The sequence below is a fragment of the Triturus cristatus genome, chromosome 6 (assembly GCF_964204655.1).
Source record: "Triturus cristatus chromosome 6, aTriCri1.1, whole genome shotgun sequence".
In the NCBI taxonomy this organism is placed as follows: Eukaryota; Metazoa; Chordata; class Amphibia; order Caudata; family Salamandridae; genus Triturus; species Triturus cristatus.
This window is the reverse complement of record NC_140589.1, coordinates 1,876,440,435-1,876,459,529: the sequence shown is the minus strand read 5'-3', so window position 1 is coordinate 1,876,459,529 and position 19,095 is coordinate 1,876,440,435. Positions and strand designations below refer to the sequence as shown.

Below are 19,095 nucleotides of genomic sequence, written 5' to 3'. Positions count from 1 at the left end.
TCTGGTCACCCTGCTGACCCGCAAGGGATGGTGGCCCCCTATCCCCGCACCCCAGGGGTGCAAAGATGGGAGGGGGAGGCCCCCATGTCGGAGAGGCACATGGTGGAGGCAGCCTTCCGCAGGCCCACATCACCCCCTCCGCATCCCTCTCATCGTCCTGGTGGCAGACGGACCCACCCCTGGTGAGTGTCCCTAAGCACTGGCACTAAGCAGAGGCCGACTATCCCAGGCCAACTGAGGCTCCACGGCACTGAGGTATCGTTAGGGTTTAGGGGGAATTCTGACTTGGAGGCATTCAGTCATAATCCCACAGATGGTAGCTTCGCCCCATTGGCTTCTCAGCCAAGCACATACACCAAATGTCTGAACCTGTGGTTCCTCTCATACTGAGCAGGATTACTATTGCAACAACACATTATCAGTAGGGTAAACCTAACCTGTCTCACGATGGTCTAAACCCAGCTCACATACCCTATTAGTGGGTGAACAATCCAACGCTTGGTGAATTCTGCTTCACAATGATAGGAAGAGCCATCATCGAAGGATAAAAAAGAGACGTCGCTATGAAAGCTTGGTCGCCACAAGCCAGTGATCCCTGTGGTAACGTTTCTTTCACCTCCTGCTTGAAACCCAAAAAGTCAAAAGGATCACGAGTCCCCGCTTTTACGGTCTGTTTTCATTGTGAAAATAAAGATCAAGCGAGCTTTTGCCCTTCTGCTCCGCAGGAGGTTTCTGTCCACCCTGAGCTCACGTTAGGACACCTGCATTATCGTTTGACAGGTGTACCGCCCCAGTCAAACTCCCTGCCGGCCACTGTCTCCAGAGCGGGCCGCATCTGAAGGGGTGCCGGTCGCTTGGAGCCAGAAGCAAGTCAGGCCCGCAGGATGGAGCTCAAGCCCCAGGCCCGGTCCCAGTTTCCGAACCCTAGCCAGGCCAGGGAGAGTCTCCCTGGCCCCAATGAACCACCGTCCCCAGTGCCCAGACCCTCAGCTGGCTTGCAGGACGGGGGGTCTCACACCCTGAGGCCCACTGGACGGAGCTCAAGCCCCAGGCCTTGTCCCAGCTTTCAAACCCTAGCCCGGCTGGGGAGAGCCTCCCCAGGACCCAATGGGCCCCCTGTGCCCAGCCCCCAGACCCTCGGCTGGAACCGAGGAAGATTAAACCCAGGCCACATCCTCTCCCCGACAACCTTCCCGGGGAGCCCCTTTTCCTTGACTATTAAGCCCAATGTAGTGGGGGCTTACAGAACCATGTGGAAGAACAAAAGTTGGAGTCAGCCAGGCTCACCGGTAAGCCGGCCATCTGGCCACCCAGCTCAAAGGGCCATCTGGTCGCCTGGCCTGCAGGGCCATCTGGTCACCCGGCCTGCAGGGCCATCTGGTCACCCAGCCCTCCCTGCTATATTTGTTTGGGAGCAAAAGAAAGGAGGGCCCAGCTGGCCCAGGAAATCTGGTCACCCTGCTGACATGCAAGGGATGGTTGGCCCCCATCCCCAAACCCGGGTGGTGCATGGACAGGAGGGGGAGGCCCTTGTGCCAGACGGCACCTAGTGGAGGCAGCCTCCCCAGGCCCACGGTACCCCATCCTCATCCCTCCCATTGTCTTGGCGACAGAGGGACCTACCCCTGAGTGTGGTGGAGGAGGTCATCCGCGGGCACCCATGCACAAAAAGACAAAAGCTTGGCTCAGAGGATGACTTTAATTATTTGTCAACAAGGTTGCTGCTCTGCTACTTACAAAACCCTGACCCAGAATCAGGTTGTCTACGAATGATTTAGCACCAGGTGCCCCATGGACATGAGGTGCAATAAGGGTGATGGAGGTGGCCCCCGTTTGTCCGCACTCCGGTCCCCAAGCAAGCTGCTCTCCACACCGGCCCCCCGAGAGAGCCCGGCTATCCTAGGTCAACTGAGGCTCCACAGCACTGCGGTATCATTCATAATCCCACAGATGGTAGCTTTGCCCCATTGGCCCCTCAGCCAAGCATATACACCAAATGTCTGAACCTTTGGTTCTTCTCATACTGAGCAGGATTGCTATTGCAACAACACATCATCAGTAGGGTAGGACTAACCTGTCTCACGATGGTCTAAACCCAGCTCACGTTCCCTATTAGTGGGTGAACAATCCAACGCTTGGTGAATTCTGCTTCACAATGATAGGAAGAGCCGACATTGAAGAATCAAAAAGCGATGTTGCTATAAATGCTTGGCCGACACAAGCCAGTTATCCCTGTTGTAACTTTGCTGACACCTCCTGCTTGAAACCCAAAAAGTCAGAAGGATCCTGAGTCCCCGCTTTCAGGGTCTGTATTCATACTGAAAATCAAGATCAAGAGAGCTTTTGCCCATCTGCTCCGCAGGAGGCTCCTGTCCTTTCTGAGCTCACCTTAGGACATCTGCATTATCATTTGACAGGTGTACCACCCCAGGCAAACTTCCTACCTGCCACTGTCCCCGGAGCGGGTCACGCCTGGTGGACAGCAGGTGCTTGGTGCTAGAAGCGAGAGCCGCACGGGGCTCATCTTGCCGGGTAAGTGAAAAAACAATAAGAGTAGTGGTATTTCACCAGCGGCCTGAGGGCCTCCCACTTATCCTACACCTCTCATGTCTCTTCACAGTGCCAGACTACAGTCTAGCTATACAGGGACTTCTTTCCCCACTGATTCTGCAAAGCCTGTTCCCTTGCCTGCAGATTTGCTAGATAGTTGGCAGGGACAGTGGGAATCTCGTTCATCCATTCATGCGCATCACTAATTAGATAACGAGCCATTTTTCGATTTCTGTACCACCTCGCGGTGGCTCATTCTGGATTATTATTCTGCCCATCAGCGTCACATCTGTTTTGCTTCCAACAATACAACATTTGTTGGCTCCGGAGTACAGCCACACTGTCAGCTGTCGTCACTGGAACTGGGATCACGTACAGGCCAGAGATAGTACACCCTGCAGTAATATTCCAACAATATAAAATTGTCTATGAACAGTCCTGTAAATTTACGTATGAATAGCAGGACATCAATAATCAATGCACTATGTAGAGATTATGAGTATGCAATTTTTTTAGAGCTATTCTTCATTCAATGCATTTCAGTAATCAAGATGTACACATTTGTAACTAAATTATTCTAAGCACACATCTATAAAAATACACATCTATGAATTGCACATCGAGCTGGAAAATACACATCTACAAAAATTCACATCTATAAAATCCACATCTATGCTAATTCGTGTGTCAACTATAAACTATTATGTAACTGTTTAACCACATTTAAATATTAATGAATCAACATTTTAAAACAATATGTTTTATAAGAGTGACATGTGTGCTGTACAATAGTGTACATCTCAGCATTTACCTTGAAATGTGATTGTCTATGAATAGTTGACACATTTTAAGAGTGTTCATTAAAGTAGTCAGGCAAACATTCAGTGTTACAGTTGGTAAGATCTTTGATTTGCTGTGATAGATCCTGATCATATTTAACTTTACTCTCAAACGCTTATTCAAGGGAATTCTGTGAGTTTTCATAACAAATTGAAACATCAATCACTACAACAGTAACATTTTTGGTGAACACTACATCTGGTTTTCTACGTTGACCTTGACTATTTTTAACATGAGGTTCCCTGTATTTCATCCACCCACACCTTTTTGCTCTATCAATGAGCAATTCCAACACTTTGTTATGTCTTTTTATCCTTATGTCCTTGGTTTTAGGACCTGCACCTGAAATATGTGAAATTGTTTCACACAAATCTTTGCTGTATCTACAAGTAGAAAATGCACGATTTCTTCCCTAGTGATGGTTTCTCTAATATACAAAACATTTGCTCTCAACATGAGGTTGGATTACTTGCTAAGTATTTTATACCATCACCTTGGACAGGGAGATTTGCCCATTTCTCAAATTCCTCTTTCCTCCAATCATACGTTGCTACAAAATTCAATTCATAACTGAAAAATCTACTGTCTAGAATGTTGAGTTTGTGTGTTTTGATGATGCTAACAATTTTTTCATTGATTGCTCCTGTATACATGAAGGAATGAGCTATATACAGATCTGGAGCTTCCCTGAGATACAATTAACTATTGACTTTGTTTAGATAAATTGTCGTACATAACTTTGGCATATTGAGGCCCCCAAAGGATCTTTTCTACTACAGGAGACCATCACATGTGTATGCAGGTAGGTGTAGGAAATGTTTGACATACTTTTTTATTGTTTGATCCAGAATGTTTAAAGTTGTAGCTTCTGTTCCTGTAATTTTTCAGTTTAAATGACAGTTTAGGGATCAAATATTGACACAATATTTCTATTTTCTGTGTGGGCTTAAGTGGTAGATTGTCGAGTTTTTGAGCCCAGGCAACAAGAACCTCATTCATTTTGTTGTTGCTTGAATGGCCGGTGTGTGGATCAAAGTTCCATCCGAGGTATCGCTCACTTTCTCCTGGATGAAAGTTTTCAATATTTTGTTTTTCAAATTGCCATGATTTACAGCTGTTAACCAGGATCTTATCTTTATGGTGACTTATATAAAATCCATGTGTTTTGTTTCACATTAAGTTTCAAGCCTGTTGTTTTACTGAATTTTCCAATGATTTTCAGATTTGTACTCATTCCATCCCAGGTGTTGCTGAGTACTGCGATGTCATCGGCAAAGGCAAGAGCGGTGATTTGCTTAATGAGACCATTGGAGCCGAATGTGAAGCCCTTGCCATCTTTCTGGAGATCACAGATCAGAGGATCCATGGCAATGTTAAACAGCAGTGGGGATAAAGAGTCACCTTGCTCAACTCCCGACTTCATTATTATTTCTGGAGTTGATTCATTGTTTTTTCCCTTGAAAAATGTTGTTGGGTCAGTGTATAAGTATTTTATTATGTCTCTGATACATGATGGAACTCTGTGCCTTTCAAGACTCTGTAAAATGTGACCATGGCTGACAGAGTCAAAGACTTTTGAGATATCCATGAACATCACTGCTAACGAGCTTCTGTTCTTTCGTGCTCCTTTTATGATGTTTTACAGAAGGGTCAGATTTTCGTGACAACCTCTCACCTTCATGAAACCTTTTTGTCTCGTATTCAATTCAACGAAAGATGTGAGTCTTTTAGATAGTATTTTCATGAAAACTTCATGAATGCCGTACCAATGGTAATTGATCGCTAATTACTGAATTTTTTAAGTTCGCTAATCGGTACATTCCTAGGTATTAATATTGACCGGTTCTTTTTAATACTCTCTGGTACTCTTCTCATCGATAACCAAGACGATATGACTCTGGGCAGCAGTCTTGGTTGCTTGTTCTGCACATTATTTAAGTCATTCAGGCCAATTGTGTCAGACCCCACTGCTTTCTTTAAATCTGATTCATCGAAGGCTTCAGTTATTCTGAGCAGTGTAATTTCTTTACACAGTCTTCCAATTTCCCATTCATCTTTTGTCCAATCAATTGGGATGAATTTGGGATTTTTCTTCTTTTCTTTGTCAATTATGTCTTTATAATATTGCAAGATTTCATCAGCACTGATTTGGCAGGTGACATCTTCTGCCCATCAGTGATTATCCTGGCAATTTTCTTTTGGTCTTTTTTAAACATGGCCTGGTATTCTTTGTAGCTGCTCTTTGCTTTTGCATAATTTTTCTTGTGTGTCCGATTGGGCCTTCCATTTTTCTTATCTTTCTATGCTATCTTGTTTTGTACTGAGGCAATCTGTTGCTCATCTTGAGCAGAGTCCATAGGCTCATTCCTGGGTTCGTCATTTAGAGAGTCATAGTTACTCCTGCCGTGTACCCGGGCTTCATTAAATTTCTTCACTTTGACATTCGGAGCACTGGGCAGAAATCACATCGCGTCAACACCCGCCTCAGGCATTCGCGATGCTTTGTTTTATTTAAACAATCGATTCCCCTGGTCCACATCATTTCCAAGTCAGCTGCTAGGCGTTGGCCGAGGCAGAACACCAGACTTGCCCACCAATGGATCCTCATTAAAGGATTTAAAGTGTATTCATTCCAATTACAGGACCTCGAAAGAGTCCTGTATTGTTATTTTTTGTCACTACCTCCCAGAGTCCTGAATGGGTAATTTGCGCGCCAACTGCCTTCCTTGGATGTGGTGGCCATTTCTCTGGCTCCCTCTTCGGAATCGAACCCTGATTCCCCGCTACCTGTGGTCACCATGGTAAGCACAGAAAGTACCATCGAAAGTTGATGGGGCAGACATCCGAATGTATCACATCGTGTCAACACCTGCCTCGGGCCTTCGCGATGCTTTGTTTTAATCAAACAGTCGGATTCCAAGTCCTGGACTCTTGGCTAATATCGGGGGGCACCCTTCCCTGTCTAACTGAGGATTCTATCAGATCTAGTGCTATACGATGCAGAGTCCACAATGGTGTGCATCTCCAAACCAAAGCTTTCACCTGATGTGACACAGAGATATAGAAGCCATTCAGAACTATGCTGAGCAGAGCCCATCGAAAAGAGCTTCACCAGATCCAACACAGACCATCGCTGACCCCTGCAGAGCTGTGCAGCTCTTACCTGATGGCTTCATCGGACCTGATGGTGGGTGATGGCAAGCCCAACAAACCATCACTGTGCCAGCTGAAAGCTTCATTGAAACCGACCCTGAGTGAAGCAAAGCCTTGCAAAGCAACATCTCACAGACCTCACATCAAAGACATAAGGTATCTCTCTTAGTGGGCTGAATTTCATCATGTACCGAGCCTGTGCTCCATTGACGTTTATCAAATACCCACAGTTGTTGTATTACACCTTGTAGTGCTATTTTTAACTCAAAACCTAAAAACTGATATCTCTGCTGATTGGGTTTTTGATTGTTGTGGTGTCATTTCATTTATTACAATTTGCTGTAGATTTCATATTTGGTTTGGGATTGTTGTTTGTGTGTTGCATATATACATTTCACATTGTCTCTATGTTAAACCTAGGTTAAGTTTGTGCAAGCTACCAGGTGGAGGAGCTGGGTAACTTGTCATTCACTCTATCAAGGACTGTGGTTAGTATTTGAGTGTGGCTTCTATACACCTTTACTAATGACACAATTTCTTAGACCTGGATTGTTAGGATGCACATCTAAAATGTCCATGAAATGCTGCTTGCTTCCTCCCTCAAAGTCAAAGACATATTGACAGTGTTCTGTTCTATGCAAGCCTGCTGTGGCTTCCATGGTGAACTTGAAAAGCAGGACTGCTGCTAGAAACTGAAGCTGGCATGTCACACTATGTTGAGAAAGTTGTAGATTACCATTTATATATCATTACCACTGTCCAATGATAGACTGAGCTCTTGGAGAGATGCAGGAACATGCCTGCCATGAAGTGCAGCATTTTGGTTGCATCCCGGCTTGGATATCATTAGGGCCGGAATTAGTTCTTCTGCAAAGTTTCATGAGAATTCTCTGCATCGCTCAGACAGGAAAAGACAGGTAAGGAAAGGGAAAAAAACATGCTCAGAAATAACTTAAAGAAATCACAGGACCCATCCTCGTAAGAAAAAAGCTGTGATAACGTAAGATATCTCCTTTCAGATGCTTTTTGTATCGGCATCTGATTTCTGATAATGCCAAACTGACCTTTTTTATCAAATAACTTGAGAGGCAACAAGGATAGCATTTTGGAGAACTTGTGTCATTTATCCTCTGCCACATTAGGGGCATATATTTGAAGGCCTTGTACATGCACAACGCAAAGCTCAAAGTCAGATTTATAAATCCATTCAAAGCCACTTTGCATGGCTTTGAATGGCTTCACAAATATGGGGTAATGCCAAGCAGCATAGAATTGTTGTGTTGCCTTACTCTGCGCAAGGGAGGTGTCCCCAAGGAACTTTATGCATTTCCAAATTTACAAGGAGTGGAAACCTGGGAATGCGTTAAAATCTTACACCCGCTAAGGCAAGGTGTAACAAGGAAAAATATGTTAATTTCTCCATGTTTTTCCTCCTCTATGTGTGTTGCAGAATTATTTCTCATAGTTTTACTCTGTGAGCATTCTGCAGCACACACAGAGAGAAAGAAAGAAAATGCCTCGACGGATTCTCACAAAAACAATCCTGCCTACAACACGGGCCCCCTTGTGCCATGGTCAGGGGGCCTGATTTGGCACCAGCCTTCAAAGATGCACGTGCAAGGGGATAGGACACACATGCACCGCATTAGAGAAGCACCGAGCATTCTCCCTTCTCCTGGGATGCAGGGGAGAGCACCAAGTGCTATTTCCATAAAGGTGTCCCTTAGTGCCTTCAAACATCCTTTTCCAATTTAAATAGTGATGTTTTCTAGACACTGATATCTCTCTTCTTAGCAAGAGGTAGGTCAGGAAAGGTTGGGGCATGAAAAGAAGGGAAGTGCACCAGCACAGACTATAATGAACATGTTTACCTCATTAATCAGTATCTGGAAGGTCTTCTGAGATTCCAGAGTTCCCTCAGGACCTCCTGCCTGGGCCAGCAGACATATATAACGAGGGCTGAAGCCTTTATAAAGGACACTGTTCTCTCTGTTCATAACCACTAGATGTACCTGCAGGGTGTTCAGTAACATGTTGCTACAAGGTTGCAAGACAATCATTTTGGGATTTCCAGGCACTTGGAGTGTGAAACATCCTGAACAGGGCATTAGGATGTGAAAAGCCAGAGTGAATGTTTCAAGAGTAGCCTTATTTAGCTCTTTAATTTGCCATCTTCTGTCAGTCATAATGGACTCAGCTGGACTGAACACCTTGCTTCAAGTAAGTCAACACGAACCTCTGTGGGCCCTGGAAGTGTCAGAACAGTGTGCTTTGTGTGATAGCACAGCTGGCCCTTTTACTGTGTTGATCCAGAAGGAAGAGGGAGAGGGGCTGCACGGGGCAGGTTATCTGTGTGTTTAGTTAACCCTGGGTGTATTTTCTCTTTGATTTGCCACCTGCTGTCAGTCGTCATTGTGTCGCTATCTTCATGTAAGTCAACAAGCTTCGGTGGAATCTGGAAGTGTGAAAAGAGTGAGTTTAGGCACAAGTGCAACAATTATTCCAAAAGAAGAAGCCACGCAATGTCCATTGTTGTACCTGCCCTTTCGGCTCCACTTTGTTTCTGATTCAAAACTCACATGATGTATCCTGACCACACTGCTTTCTGTGCTGCCATGGACCACCGTCACTCACTCTGTGTCACGCTTGTTGGTCACAGTCAGGGGAGGTTTTTCCACTGGTTGAGGGAGGGTCTGGGACTTTGTTGTAGTGTTTTCAGCTGTTCACTTGTGATAGTGCAGGTGGCTTTTTTACTGGATTCACATGGAAGGAAGAAGTAGAGGGGCTGCAGGGGTAGGTAATTAGTGTGCTGTTCATTCTGGCTGAATTTCTATAAGATTTGGTATTACATGCAGGTGCCTTCTTTTTTATATATGTTAACTATTTGAAAGAGCAGGAACCCAGCCCCAAGGAGCAGCAGGTGCTGCTGTTGCCTGTTGTAAGGAAGTGTTTCAGAGGCCACGAGAAGAGTAGCCCAGCCTTTGTGAAGAGGGAACTACAAACTCTTTAGCTCAGGCTTTACTAATGTAATATTATCAGAGTAGATGCTGGCTTAGGTCTCTCATCAATGGATTATAATATGTAAGGGGGTTCTGATGATGTCAGAAGCCTCACACAATCTGTTCATCAGTTGAGCTGGGAGGCAAAGCATGGGGCTGCTCAGGGGCAGAATTCCAAGTGTGGGTTCTAGCAGTGAATAGGGTGTCTCCCAAGTCCTCAAGGGAGCTTAACTACCCTGTTCAATGCATACATTCCTTTTACAGATTCTAGTGCTTTTTACTAATTAATTGAATTGAATTTAAATGTCATAGGTTCAGATTAAGATTCTGGGAGATATTTATTCATTTTCACACAATGCAGGGCAGTAAGCAAAGTTGCTGTGATGTGTTACATGAAAGGGGGAGAACAGCAACGCACCTTACCTACTAAGAATTTCTGCTGTCTCCTATCTCTGCTGCACAGTGTGCTGCCTCGCACCCATGTATGCACCCTTGCACTATGCTGCAAGGGTGCCCACATTACAGGCAGGATTAGGTATGTGCAGTTAAAAAGAGAAGTGCTGAGGTCAAACAAAGTTTTTTCCCTGGTCAGAGAGGCATAGTTTTGGCGCTTTCCGAAGTATACTGAACTGAGCAAATCTGGGATTGTGTCAATATCCATGGGTGGATGCACGGGAACTCCACCCACAGAACACCTCCCTGATGCAAAGTTATGATTGGCAGTGCTATGTGCTTCATTGCATTAACAATGTGACTTTGTGCGGCTAAATAAATTTCTCCAATGAATTGGCGCCGGGCTGAGACTCAAAAATGACAACTCAAATGCATAAAAACTGACAATGAAACCTGCTGTTACCTAAGTTTGTTTCTCAAAGCAGCCGTACATTCAAGAAGCACTATGCACTTGGACTAAAATGTTTTACTTTATTACACCACTTATCCTTGCGTAGCATGCTTTTACTCAAGTTCTATGTGATACTTGTTGGTCGCCTTTGATGTTCATTTTATCTTTTTTGTAAGTATGTTAAACTGTATTTATGGTGAGTCTCCCTGCCACATAAAGATGTTCTGATTGATTGATTGATTGATATCCTGGAACCATTGTGTTCTGATACTTTGCAGTTGATTGGATTGATTAACTGATTGATTAAAGCCAGGTTGTTGTTTTAGTTTGGCAGGTTGTGTAGCTCAGCCTGGTGCAACAGCACAGGGTAGGGGAGGGCAGTGGGCACAATGTGCTGATGGAAGGATGTGACAGCAGCACATCAGTGCCCAGCTAACCCTATGTTACAGTGACCCTCTCTGTGGGTTAGTTGGTAACTCAAGTAAGAAAGTGAGAGAGGCCAGAAAGGGTAAGGTCAACAAAAACATACAGCACTTCTTGTGTGCTGGGCAGAAAGATGTGTGGAGGACAGAGGAGTAGATGCAGAGCCATAGCCACTGGCGGGGCCAGGCCAGTGCATATTTTTCTTTGGCCCCCCCTAAAAACCCTGGGCCTCAGCTTTATCTTTTCACATTCCTGCACAGCACTTAAAGTGGACTGCCAGACTGTGCTGCTACAGGCTGTGCTGAAAGTCAGTCCAGCAAAAAAAGTAACAAAATAGGAGTAACAGCTAGGTGTCTGCTGTAAGTGTGGCAAGGGGGTTGGGGCACACGAAGCGTGGAGGTCCTGAGTCTTCTGTGAAAAAGAAACAGACAGGCAGGAGGCCAGGGTGAGGGGCTACACAGGCACGTCTCTGGCTAGTTCTTTCTCTGCATACTGTAAAAAGAGGTATGAAAACTATACATTTTTTGACCACCTATGCGCAATAGGGACAGTTTCTCAGAGTAGCAAGCAGGTTGAGATCCTGGTACCAAGGCACAGGTGGCATTGCTTATTGCTTGGTAGTGCACAGCAAGTGACAGGCCTATGTGACAGACCCTGCAGCAAGTCTCACCACCTGCCTGCTGCAGCCATCCAAGTGTGAGCATTGTGCATATAGGAGTCCATGAATATCAGGGCCTGCACTGCCCCTGCTGACAGTCTTCTTATGTTGACTATGCCTTTGGTACTGTCCAGCAACTTCACTGGGTTCACATACCATGTGAATATTTTATGGCCAGAACGAGGTAGGATTTAATTTCTGCTTCATTTTTTCAGTGAATAATTAGTGTAATTATGAGGTCCATAGAAATGACTTTACAGGGGCATGGCCATTAAGTGTGCAGCAGAGGCAGTGATACCAGTCCTTGAGGCCTGAGGTGCCCAGTGAAACTTGAATATTATTGTATTTGATGAAACAGCCAGTGGTAAGGTGGGGCAATGTTCATTGCCTGATCTAAGGCCCTTGGCATGTTCCTAACCGATTAACTTATCTCTCCCAAAGATCTTGTTTCTTCAGGCTTACAGGGGTTGATAGTACCACAGGAGAATTATGGGCCTGTTGTTATGGCTACCACCATATCTAAAAGGTTTAGAAGGCCTCAGAGTGTGTCTGTTTACTAACTATAGGAAGGGAGGTGACTGCCAGGGAGTGCGGACTAATCTCAAATAGTATGTACTGGGTCAGGGAAGAAAGAGTCAGAGTATTGGAAACTACCAATAAATAACTTAAACATAGAGGTTAGTTAACAGGAGCCAGTACTGGAAATGAGAAAAATGCAGTGGGTTAGGAAGCAGAATGAAAGGAAAGCTAGGAGGCAGGAATGGTAGATGGAAGGCGGGGAAGAGGGTGGACGATTAGATGCAAGAAGTGTGTAGTATCACATAGGACAGCTGGTTAGCTTGGTGGTAGTGAACATCAATGGTAAAGGGAAGGCAGGGTAGCCAGTATACAGGGAGGAGGAAACAACAGTGAAGGGAAGGAAGGGAAGAGAACATGAAAGGCAGAGTAAAGCCACGGTAAAATGCATGCAAGAAAGAGGACAGGATGCATAGAGAGCAGGCAGAACGAGCGGGTTCCAGTGAGGCCAGGGCACAGGATAAGGAGATTAGGGCAGTAGGCAAGCATGAAGCGGAGCAGTCAGAGTAGAAGGAAGTGAGTATAAACATCTCAGAAAATCTCATCACAAACCCAAATCAGACAAAGTTATACCATGGCTTCTGACACAGATGATAAGAAAAATATGTAATGGCAGAAACAAGTGTCTCTTTTGCACTCTCTCCATCCTTACACTGAAACATGCATCTATTTATTATCTCCAGTCTATATTTGTCATCCTAGTCCTTACTCTGAGGTTGAGCCTTACCTTGGAGGAAGATAAGTACTACCAGTGCTTAATTTGTGCCGGTGCTTTCCGGTGCTTAGCACCGGCACTTATTCCTCAGCTCCGGGTCTACAGGCTGGTTGAGTCCACATGCAGTATGAATAATAATTGTATTCGCTACGGGCCTGCGCGCTGCTCAGAGTAGGTGCCACTGACTGTTCAAGTCTCCTCCCCTCACCCCCCCATGAAGTTTTGATGTCGCACATTAATGCGGGTGCCTAAAACATTTCAAATTGGATGCAGCGGCTCTGCCGCCCACCTAAATATGAGCCACACACATTACATTACCGCCAGAAATTGAAGCTGCGTAGGTCCCTGCCTCGGCGTAGGTCACCAACACCGTCACACCCCATTCTGCAGTCATTCATTGGTAGCGCCGCTCGCGCTAGCATAGTGCACTACCAATAACCGATTGCAAAACATATAAGTAGCCTGGCCCCGTCCCTCCTTGTCGAATCATCAAGTTTGTGCCCCTAATCGGACCAATGAGAAGTGTTTTCACCCGCGGCCCGCCCAGCATACTGCGCAGCTGCCGCTTTAATCATTATCCGAAGTCAGAGGCAATCAGCGTGTCTTGCAGCAGGCCTCATCCTTCGCAGATTCATTAAAATGAAAAAGGCCGTCCCGCAGTGCCAGTAAGTAATGCCTTTTAGCAGCGTTATATTTGAAATGTATTATTATGCTAAATAACATTTTATAGTGTTGGACCCGTGGCTGCAGCTCTTCCTCCACTGCTGCTGGCTTTTAACTTTTGCCGCGAAATCTTTTTTTTAAAGTTAAAGCCAGCTGCAGTGGCGGAAGAACAGCAGCTGTGGGCCCCACACAATAAAATGTTATTTTGCCAAATAAGCAATGTGAATGCTTTGTAGACAGATAGGCGTGGGCAGGCAGTCCGTCCGGTGGCCCCGTGTGCTGCCAGCAGTTTCTCCAGAGAGGAAGAGACGCAGCAGGCCGCAGCAGGCCCGGGGGCAAGAGGAGAATCGGAGTTGACAGTGAGCCCGGTACTGCCTCTCACCTTAAAGCAGCTCTGCGCTCAGTGCTTAATTTGTAAAATATGAAGTGCAGGTGCTCAAATGTTTGTTGGAGGCCACACCCATTTTCTCTGGCTCCGCCCACTTCCTCATCTGGCTCCACCCACTTACTATATTAGCTCCACCCACATCGTCAACTGGCAGTGCTAAAAGTCAGATGTAATATATACCTGATCTAAATTTCTCCAAGGGAGCCTTCCTTACAATAAGGTTTTGATAGGAGGTTCCCCTGTCCTGTGAACATTTTGAAAAAGATTACATCAAAAGTGCATTTAAAGCACAATTTTGGAATAAATGAGCTAAAATCACTAATGCATTGAAAAGGGACAATTTCAGTGCTGTATGTGCTGATTTGGGGAAAGGACAATACTGGGGTAGGGTATGCCATTTTTAACAGAGTCTATGAGTTAAAAGGTACAACTTTGACATAGCTTTTGTGGCAAAATAAACCAAAATGTTGTGAAAACACTAAACAGATAAACTGAATAAAATCAGGCAATGCACTTGAATGAGTCAGTCACAGTCACTACCAGGTGCCGAAGGGGTATGGGGTTATTCAGTATAGTAGAGTATTAAAACATATTACATCATGCTACTACTACCACGCGGTGACGTGACCTGCTGCGACTGGCATCACGCCACCACCACACTGCACATTATGCAATATTCCTGCCCTTTGCAAAAAGTTACTTCGCTCAGGGTCGGCTTTAACACTGGTGGCGGCGTGGCGCCCTGTGCGACATTGTTGGTGCTCCCCAATGACCATCCCTCACACGCATTCCCTTAGTACAACCCTTTAACACTGACCTTCAAGTCTCCATAACATAACCATTGTCTCTCAGATTAATTTAGTTTTATAGTGCCTCTAACACCAGTGTAAGGCGTCAGAGCACTTTGCAACATACACATACTGCATAGATACAATCCTACGTGTGTAAATCAGTATCTAGGGAATGTTACATCAGACAGGACTACAAGGTATAGGAGTCACATGTCATCCATGATTGACATTGTAGGCAATATAGTTTAAGTGTTCTAAGTCTGGAAAAGCGCAAATTCATAATTTAAAAACATAACAGCATTGTTAGGGTTACTCTCCAATAAGAATTGCTTTCTACCCAAATGAACCCTTTTTGCAAGATTAGGATAATGAAAGATTGGGCAAAAAAAACATATAGCTGTAATATATAACTTGCAGTTTGCATGCAGCTCTTTGATGACACTCAGACTAGTTAATAGCTTGCTGTTCCATGATAGGATTTTAACTTACAAACTGCAGGTAACAAAAGGATCTCTCTGACAGAAGCAGTAACACACTGACCTACTTTACATTATGTGCACTTTTTCATCTGCATGGTAAACGTTTAATGCAGCAGGTATATTAACCATCTGTACTACCTTACAAGCAGTCACAACTTCCCCTAGACAAAACTCCTGTCTCTCTCCAGGAAGACAATTAATCACCAGAGGCAGAGTTAACTTGACATTTTAATTCATGCCTGAATATTACTGGAGGCCAGGAAGGAACTCGGCCGCACTGGGTGGGCTGTTCTGAATAGCGTCCAAGGGACCCATAATGTATGCTACCTTTAGCCAGTACAAGGCTTTGAAGAACTAGCATAACACAATGCGTTGTAGGACTTTTAGTTTTACTTTATAACATTGCAAGAATGTGTGCTACTGACAGAAAACAGGACTACTTGAATGTGCCACTCAAGGCAAAATAAATCTTTTTTTTTTTGGTTAAAAGCCAGCAGCAGTGGAGGAATAACTACATCTTCGGGCCCACGCTATAAAAAGTAATTTAACATAATGCAGAAAAATATAACACTGAACACTAGTACACAGCTGATGGCAAAAAAAAAAACAAGTCTACCTGAACGTGCCAGTGTTCAGTGTTATATCTGTCTACAAATCATTCAAATGGCTTAGTATGCTAAATAATGTTTTATAGTGTGTGGGGCTCACAGCTGCAGTTCTTCTGCCACTGCTACCGGCTTTTAACTTGAAAAAAATATGTCTTTCGTCGCAAAAGTTAAAACCCAGCAGCAGTGGAGGAAGAGCTGCGGCCGTGAGCACCACATACTATAAAATGTTATATAGAATAATCAGCCACTTTGTAGACAAATATAACACTGAACACTGGCACACAGCTGTTTAGAGAAAAACAAGATTAACTGAACGTGCCACTCAAGGCAATTTTTTTCCGCCAGTACTCAGGGCTCACGCCAACACCGATGCACCCCAAGAAGACAGGACCTATAGCGACGAGAACCGCGCTTCAGAGCAGAGTCAAGAGCACTCGCCCAACATCAAGCACCAGCCTGGAAAAGGTAAGCTGTTCTCTCGGGTGCTGCTCCTGCAACTCAGGGGTAGAGTTATTGGTTAAAATGGGAGTGTCTCCTCCATTGCATCGTAGAGTGCGTGCTTGGCAGCCTGAGACTTAGTGAGCAGAGCGGCTCCTCTAGGTCAGCTACGAGGTGCTTGGTTAAGAGCCAAGGGTTATTGAGAGGCCCTGCCCGGTAGTTGTAGAGTTCTTGGTTAGAAGTCCATCCCTACTGCATTTTTTTTTTTTTTTTTAATGAGTAAAATACTTCCTTTCTGTAGGAACTTTGAAAAAGCTGTGGGTGGAGCATCCAGAGCACGGATCAGGCAGGGGAGACACAGCACAGACATGGCAAGCATATTACAAGCAGAGTGGGCCAGGACAGGCACGACTGGTATAGCTGGCCAAAGCAGGCACAGCAGCAGCATTAACACCCGCAGAGAGCAGGCCGGACAGTTGTAGCGTAAGTGGGGCAAACTGTGAGCAGGCATAGTGCAGGTGTAGGGCAGATCCAGAGGGCAGGCAGGGCACACGGAGGCAACGTGCAAAATCTATTGTTGTGAATTGTTTTTTCCTCCGGTAGTGGTTTGAAAAACAGATACATTCAATCAGAACAGTGAAGTAATCAGTCCATTAACAGGTAAAGACACATCCAACGTCCAGAGTTTGCCCAAAAGGTGATAAAAAATCACCCCAAATGTTGCCCTGTAATTTAAAGTACTCGTGCTGGTGTTTCTAGGGTATGCAAAGTCACCGCTCTTTGAGGGTGGGCTCGTGTTTACTAAGGTTTTGCATAGGCAGTCACGGTGCAAAAAGCTATGCAAAACGTGTCGATATACTTATCATTAAAAAGCACGCAAGAGCAGCGCAAAATTGTGCAGCGGTCACGAGTACCAGCGCTACCCATAGTAAATATAAGACTTCCGGTCCCGTGTATGCGCAAAATATGGCCAGTGGTCCTGATTATGTGGCTATAGCAAAAACCACAAAATCACTGTGCCCGTGGAACCAAACGAACGCTAATTTAACAAATTAAGCACTGGGCATAGTGCACGTGTAGGGCAGATCGAGAGGGCAGGCAGGGCACACGGAGGCAACGTGCAGCTAGGAGAGGAACAGAGCAGACAGGGTATATGCCCAGAGCATGCAGGGCAGACTAGAGGCACAGTCCAGACAGAGTAGGCACAACCTTGGCAGGACAAGTACAGTGCAGGCAGAACAATATGACACCACGGGCAGAGCTGGCACAGCGCCTACACAGAAGGCAGAGGCACAGGCTGCACAGAAAGAGCAAGCATCGCTCGGGCACCGCTTAATCAGGACAGCACAGGCAGGACAGTGACAGAACAGGCAGGAACAGCGCAGAGCTGCTTTAAGGTGAGAGGCAGTACCGGGCTCACTGTTAACTCCGATTCTCCTCTTGCCCCCAGGCCTGCTGCGGCCTGCTGCGTGTCTTCCTCTCTGGAGAAACTGCTGGCATCACACGGGGCCACCGGACGGACTGCCTGCCCACGCCTATCTGCCTACAAAGCATTCACATTGCTTATTTTGCAAAATAACATTTTATTGTGTGGGGCCCACAGCTGCTGTTCTTCCGCCACTGCAGCTGGCTTTAACTTTAAAAAAAAGATTTCGCGGCAAAAGTTAAAAGCCAGCAGCAGTGGAGGAAGAGCTGCAGCCACGGGTCCAACACTATAAAATGTTATTTAGCATAATAATACATTTCAAATATAACGCTGCTAAAAGGCATTACTTACTGGCATTGCAGGACGGCCTTTTTCATTTTAATTAATCTGGGAAGGATGAGGCCTGCTGCAAGACACGCTGATTGCCTCTGACTTCGGATAATGATTAAGGCAGCCGCTGCGCAGTATGCTGGGCGGGCCAGGGGTGAAAACACTTCTCATTGGTCCGATTAGGGGCACAAACATGATGATTCGACAAGGAGGGACGGGGCCAGGCTACTTATATGTTTTGCAATTGGTTATTGATAGTGCACTATGCTAGCGCGCGCGGCGCTACCAATGAATGACTGCAGAATGGGGTGTGACAGTGTTGGTGACCTATGCCGAGGCACGGACCTACGCAGCTTCAATTTCTGGCGGTAATGTAATGTGTGTGGCTCATATTTAGGTGGGCGGCAGAGCCGCTGCATCCAATTTGAAATGTTTTAGGCGCCCGCATTAATGTGCGACATCAAAACTTCATGGGGGGGTGAGGGGAGGAGACTTGAACAGTCAGTGGCACCTACTCTGAGCAGCGCGCAGGCCCGTAGCGAATAAAATTATTATTCATACTGCATGTGGACTCAACCAGCCTGTTGACCCAGAGCTGAGGAATAAGTGCCGGTGCTAAGCACCGGAAAGCACCGGCACAAATTAAGCACTGGTACCCATAGACATTAAAGAGCAGCAGGTTACCCACCCAGTCATATGTACCCATAGACATTAAAAAGCAGCAGGCTACCCACCCAGTCATATGTACCCATACACATAAAAGAGCATCAGGCTACCCACCCAGGCATATGTACCCATAGACATTAAAGAGCAGTAGGCTACCCACCGAGTCATATGTACCCATAGACATTAAAGAGCAGCAGGCTACCCACCCAGTCATATGTACCCATAGACATTAAAGACCATCAGGCTACCCACCCAGTCATATGTACCCATAAACATTAAACAGCAGCAGGCTACTCACCCAGTCATATGTACCCATAGACATTAAAGAGCAGCAGGTTACCCACCCAGTCATATGTACCCATAGACATTAAAGAGCACCAGGCTACCCATCCAGTCACATGTACCCATAGACATTAAAGAGCAGCAGGTTACTCACCCAGGCACGTGTACCCATAGACATTAAAGAGCACCAGGCTACCCACACAGCCATATGTACCCAAAGACATTAAAGAGCACCAGGCTACCCACCCAGGCACGTGTACCCATAG

The 19,095-nt window shown here is 45.6% G+C and overlaps 1 pseudogene; it reads right to left on the bottom strand.

The window, feature by feature from the left end:
- Nucleotides 1-1,674: 1,674 nt before the first annotated feature.
- LOC146822268 (28S ribosomal RNA) lies at nt 1,675-2,670 on the bottom strand (annotated as a pseudogene; the record flags this gene model as incomplete).
- Between the last annotated feature and the right edge of the window lie 16,425 nt (nt 2,671-19,095).